We start from the raw sequence: 6000 nt of genomic DNA on the forward strand, positions 1-6000 counted from the left end.
TCCTTCTCATTTCTCTTCCCAATTTTTCCCCTACTTCTCTTACTTGCTTTTCCAAATCCTTTTTGAGCTCTTCCATGGCCTGGGACCAGTTCATGTTTTACTTGGAGGCTTCTGGTGTAGGCTCTTTGACTTTGTTGATTTCTTCTGGCTATATGTTTTGGTCTTCTTTGTCACCAAAGAAAGAATCCAAAGTCTGAGACTGAATCTGGGTGTGTTGTTGCTGCCTGGCCATATTCCCAACCAACTAACTTGACCCTTGAGTTTTTCAGTGTGGTATGACTGCTTGTAGACTAAAGAGTTCTATGTTACACGTTTGGGGGGGATGTGCCAGCTCTGCCACACCAGCACTGCTCCTTCCCCAAGAACCCCCAACCCAGACTGAGCTTAGATCTTCAGCAGGCTGTGCACTCCTGCTCTGATCCGCCACTTAATTCCTCCCACCAGGTGGGCAGGGGCCGGAAGCAACAGCAGCTGTAGCTGCCCCACCTCCGCTGCCCCGGGGGCAGTGGCTGAACCTCGAACTCCTTCCACTCCCGCAGCTTTTCCCACTAACCTTCTCCACTGTCTTTGGTGTTTGTGGGTTGAGAAGTCTGGTAACTGACTCAGCTCACTGATTTAGGGTGCTAGGGCCCACTCTGCCTGGCTCCTGGTCTGGTTGGTCTGAGCCGCTCACACTGGGCTCTGCTCTGCTCTGCTCCCAGCTCCCAGCTCCTAGCTCTGTGTGGGATAGACCTCACCCAGAGACCATCTAGGCTGTCCTTGGCTGGAGCCCTGCTTCCCTCTGCTGTTTTGTGGGTTCTGCAGTTCTAGAATTGGTTCAGAGCCATTTTTTATAGGTTTTTGGAGGGACTCAGCAGGGAGCTCACACTAGTCCCTGCTTTCCAGCTGCCATCTTGGCTCCGCCCCAATTCTGTTTTTTATATTGTCATTTTTTTTCAGTATTTTTTGTAGCTCCTTTACCAAGCTGGTGACTCTTTTTCATGATTTTCTTGTATGAATCTTAATTTTCCCACTAATTTTTCCTCTGTCTCTCTTATTTGATTTAAAAAATCCTTTTTGAGCTCTTCTAGGAATTCTTTTTGGGCCTGAGACTAATTCACATTTTCTTCTTCTGAGTTTGTGTTTTTATCTTCCCTGCCCATAGTAAATTTATATGGTCAAGTTCTTTTTTTGTTGTTGTTGTTTGTTCATTTTTTTCTAGACTATTTCTTGATTTTTAACTTTATGTTAAAGTTGGGCTGTGCTCCCAGGTTAGAGGGGGCATTTTCAGAGCTAATTCTGAGAGTTTGTAAGTTTTCAGTTCTTCCACAGTGGTATGATCTAAGGAGAATTGTGTGTGCTAGTCTCCTGGTCTGTTCTCTGGTCTATGAGGGACCACAGTTTTTTCTACCTTGGAACTGTGAACAGGGTCCCTAGTGCCTTGTGGCCACAAACTCTGGTGTACTAATGCTCTTTCTCACCCTGGGACTCTGACCCAGAAGTGTGACCCAGATCCTTGTATGTGAATGCAACAGAGTCCTGTACCTAGTGCCAGGAAAGAGATCTCTGTATTTTCTTTCTGACCAGTTGTCAGACACCCTTAATATCTGTGTGGACTGAGATCTCTGGAACTAATTCAGTTGCTCCCAAGGCCTGATGTTGGCTTGCCAAGGTGTTGCATAAGTGGGCTATGATCTACTTTTACCCCTCTTGTGACAGAACTTTTTTGCTGACCTTCTAGGTTGTCTTGGATTGGAAAATTTTTTCATCCCTTTCTTTTGTGGTGACCCTGGCTTTTCTGTGCCATCTTGACTTTGCCTTCCTTAGACTCTTTCTTTTCAGTGGTCATGGATCTCATGGAATTCTCTGGGCCTTGGTATGATCAGCACAGTGTTAATGCTGATAATTGAGAACAGATGTTAGTTTAGAGCCTATATCAGTAAGACAAGATTCATAATATCAATGGCGATCATAAATATGCCAGTATAGTTCAAAATTGTGAAGTATAAGAAACTCTCTGTATAGAAGTAAAACACTTATTCAGACACCAGAGGATCAGATCTCAAAATCAATAACCCCAGTTCGACATAGCAGTAATTGTATTCCAAAATCAGTAAGTCTACCTCAGGGAAGTTTTTTTTTGGGGGGGGGGAGGTGGAAAGGCAGGGCAATTGGGGTTAAGTGACTTGCCCAAGGTCACACAGTTAGTGTGTCAAGTGTCTGAGGCCAGATTTGAACTCAGGTCCTCCTGACTCCAGGGCCAGTGCTCTACTCACTGCACCACCTAGCTGCCCCAAGTCCACCTCAATGTAACAGCAAGGAGATTAAAACACAGTATCACAACAAAGAGCCAAGCCATCCTATTATCTTCCCCTCTGGTAGAGCCTTCCTATAAACACTCACTCACGAATCCTGTCTGCTTGCCTGCATTCTCTCCTCCCACAGTTCTGACAGCCCTTGCAGTTTTCAGAGCCCTTCCAGTTCTCTCTCTGTCTCTTTCAGTTCTCCATCCTCTTATGCAGTTCTCTCTGCTTCATCTTCTTCTTGAAGCTCTCTGGTCTCTGCAACTCTCTGGTCTCCGCAGCTCTCTAGACTGAGCTTAATGGCTACCCACAGAGTATATATACCCTGTGTAGGCCTGGGGCTTAGCACCTAGTAGCAAATGGGTGTAAGCTTGGAGCTTAGCACATAGTAGCAAAAGGATGCAGGCCTGCCAACAAGCAAGCTTCTTCTAATCAAGCTTCCCTTAACAAGCTCCACCTGAGGCCTATTGAATGGGTAAGGAAGATCTTTCATCACATTAGCACCACAGAGACACATTCTGAAATATCAAAACAAGAAAACATTCTGATTTTGTACCACTATTTTTAAGCAGTTTAGAATTAGAAAGGCTTGCTCCTTGAATAGAAAAATTCTTCTTCACAGAGTACTATAAGCCCTGCCAATGGACATTTCAAATTTCATAGTCTCTAACTTTGTAAATCACTTTAGAATTATGCAAAACATGATTAAAACTCATAGGGTCATAATCTAAATCTCAAACAATTTATTTTTGAAAATACATTTTGACTATATCTATTTTACCCCATTACTCACATTTCCTACTGTATTTCTCCCTCTACCCATCCCCAAAGAGCTATCCATTATTATAAAAGATAAAAAAGAGGAAAAAAAAGTTCAGCAAATCTAACCAAGATATAAAAATGCCCAATGTTTTATGTAGTCTTCCATATTTATGGTCTCCTGCCTTTGCAAAGAAGGGTGGAGTTTGAGAGGAGATACCTTTTCCTATATCTTTTCTAGTACCAAGCTTGGAAAGGGGGTGGGGGGGGGAGGGTGTTTCAACAATCTGGCTAGCAGCTTCTGTGGGGGTATAAGATCCACCCACAGCCAGCACCCAGAAAGCTGCCAACAGCACAGGTTCTTTTGATCTGCTTAACTAAGGAAAGCAAAGTGAAGGGGTTGGCAAACTTACTTTAATTCAGCATACGAATATCATTCGCTTAGTTCAGGGGAAAAAACCAGCACACTGAACTTCAGAGCAAAATACAAACAAATTACAAACATCAACAGACAGACCTTGTCTGATTCAAATCCCAATACATAGTTACCAGAGTCCAACAAAGTCTCAGCATCTGGGTTTACAAGCTGGAGGGCTCCTTAGCTACAGCTGCCCGGAGTCTCCTCATCAACACCATCTCGAGAGCCCTGCACAAATGGCTCTGTCCTCCTTTCTTATAGGGCTTCAGACGTCATCAAACGTCATCTGAATGACCAGAACTTAGGCTGCTACGATTGGTTCTTTGAGTTAGCCCCTCCCCTTAGGACCCTGGGAAGTTCACATCCACATGGGTTAGATTAACACCTAATAGGGCATGGCTCTGGAGTTAGCACCTCCCCTTAGCCAGCCCCACCTTGGGCCTCACCCCAGTCACCAATCCACACCCACATAGGTTCCACACCTAATAGGGGGTTGGGCCTGGGGCTTAGCACCTAGTAATTACTCAAAGGAGACAAAGGCCAACTGTTCAAGGGCACTTGGTTGAACTAAGTGCTAAGGAGCCCATTTTGCTCACCAACACAGAGAGGAACTAAAGCGAGCAATTGTTTGTAAGCACCTACTATGTGCCAGATATGTATACTATGTGCACTTTGCAGATATTATCTAATTTGATCCTTAAAACAATCCTGTGAAGTAGGTGTTATTATGATTCCATTTTACAGTTGAGGAAATTGAGACAAGACAGATTAAATGACTTGCCTAGGGTCATACAGTTATTAAGTATATAATGCTGAATTTGAACTCAGGTCATCCTGATTCTAGGCTCTCTATCCACAGCTTCATTTTAGTTGCCTCTATCTGCTTGATCATTATAACTCAACAATATTCAAATTAAAATATTTTATAGTTGGTTGCTCTTTCCATTTACATTGTTGTTATTGTGTATATAATTTTCCTGGTTCTGATTACTTCATTTTTCATCAGTTCATATAAGTATTCCTGAGCTTTCCTACATTTATAATATTCATTGTTTCTTAACAGCACGGTCATATTCCATTATATTCATGTACTACAGTTTGTTCGGCCATTCCCCAATCAACGGATGTCAACTTTGTTTCCATTTTCTTCGCTACTTCAAAAAGTGCTGCTTTTAAATACTTTGCTTTATATATGTGGACTTTTGTATTATCATCAATCTACTTTGAACTTATGCCTATCAGTGGAATTTCTGGATCAAGGGACATGAACAGTTAGTCACTTTCTTCCCATAATTCTGTATTGCTTTCTAGATTAGTTGAACTAATTTGCAACTAATAGTTGAACTAATTTGGAGCTCTACCAGCAACTGCATCCACTACATTGATATGCCCATCTTCCCATAATCCTATCAACATTGATTATTCTCATCTTTTGTCATTTTTAGCAATTTGCTGGGTACTACTTTACTAATTTGTTGGGTACTAATTTCTCTTAATATTAATGATTTTATTTCCTTTGGTTATTTATCTATTGGGAAATATCTTTTGGTCTTATATCTGTTAGCTGTTTATGTATCTTATATACCAAACCCTTATCAGAGAAATTTGATAAAAAGATTTTTTCCTATTCAACCTATTTCATTTCTTATCCTAGGAATTTTAATTTCATTTATGCAGAAGCTTTTCAGTTTTATATAATCAAATTCATCTATTTTATCCTTTTAATTGTTTCTACCCCTGTTTGATTAAGAATACATTTCCTACACATAGCTGTGAAAGGGATATGATCTGCTTCTCTTCTAATTTTTTTATGGTAGGATCTTTAATATTAAGATCATGTATTTTTAAAAAAAGGTCATGTATTCACATAGAATGTATTTTGAAAAATACTGTAACATGTTGATCTAACCTTGATTTCTGCCAGATTCCTTTCCAGTTTTCCAAGCAGTGTTTAAAAATCAAATAGGGAATTCTTTACCAAGTAATTTATTTTTAATGGTTTGTTGGACACTGAATTATTGAATTCTGTTATTTCTAAGTCTCCCTTGTCCAATCTGGTCCATCAATTTACATTTCTCTCTCTCCCTCTCTCTCTCTCTCTCTCTCTCTCTCTCTCTCTCTCTCTCTCTCTCTCTCTCTCTCCCCCCCATATATATATATATTTATTATATATATGTGTATGTATATAGATATATATTAACAATACCAGATAATTTTGATGGCTGCTGCTTTATAATATAGGTTGAGGTCTCGAAGTGCTATTTTTCCTTCTTCAGTACTTCTTTTCTCATTTCTCTTGATCTTTTATTTTTGCAAATGAATTTTGTTGTTATTTTATTGAATTTTGCCAAATATGTCTTTGATAATTTGATTTTCTTTTGCCTTATTACTATTGCTAGCATTTCTAGAACTATATCAAATGCTAGGAGGGAGAGTAGGCATTCTAACTTTATTCCTGTATTTATTGGCAAAGTTTCTTTCAGTTTAATTCTTCAAACATTTCTAGAGTAACTTCTGTGTGCAAGGCATCATGCTAGTTTG

The sequence above is a fragment of the Trichosurus vulpecula genome, chromosome 5, assembly GCF_011100635.1.
Source record: "Trichosurus vulpecula isolate mTriVul1 chromosome 5, mTriVul1.pri, whole genome shotgun sequence".
Taxonomy (NCBI): Eukaryota; Metazoa; Chordata; class Mammalia; order Diprotodontia; family Phalangeridae; genus Trichosurus; species Trichosurus vulpecula.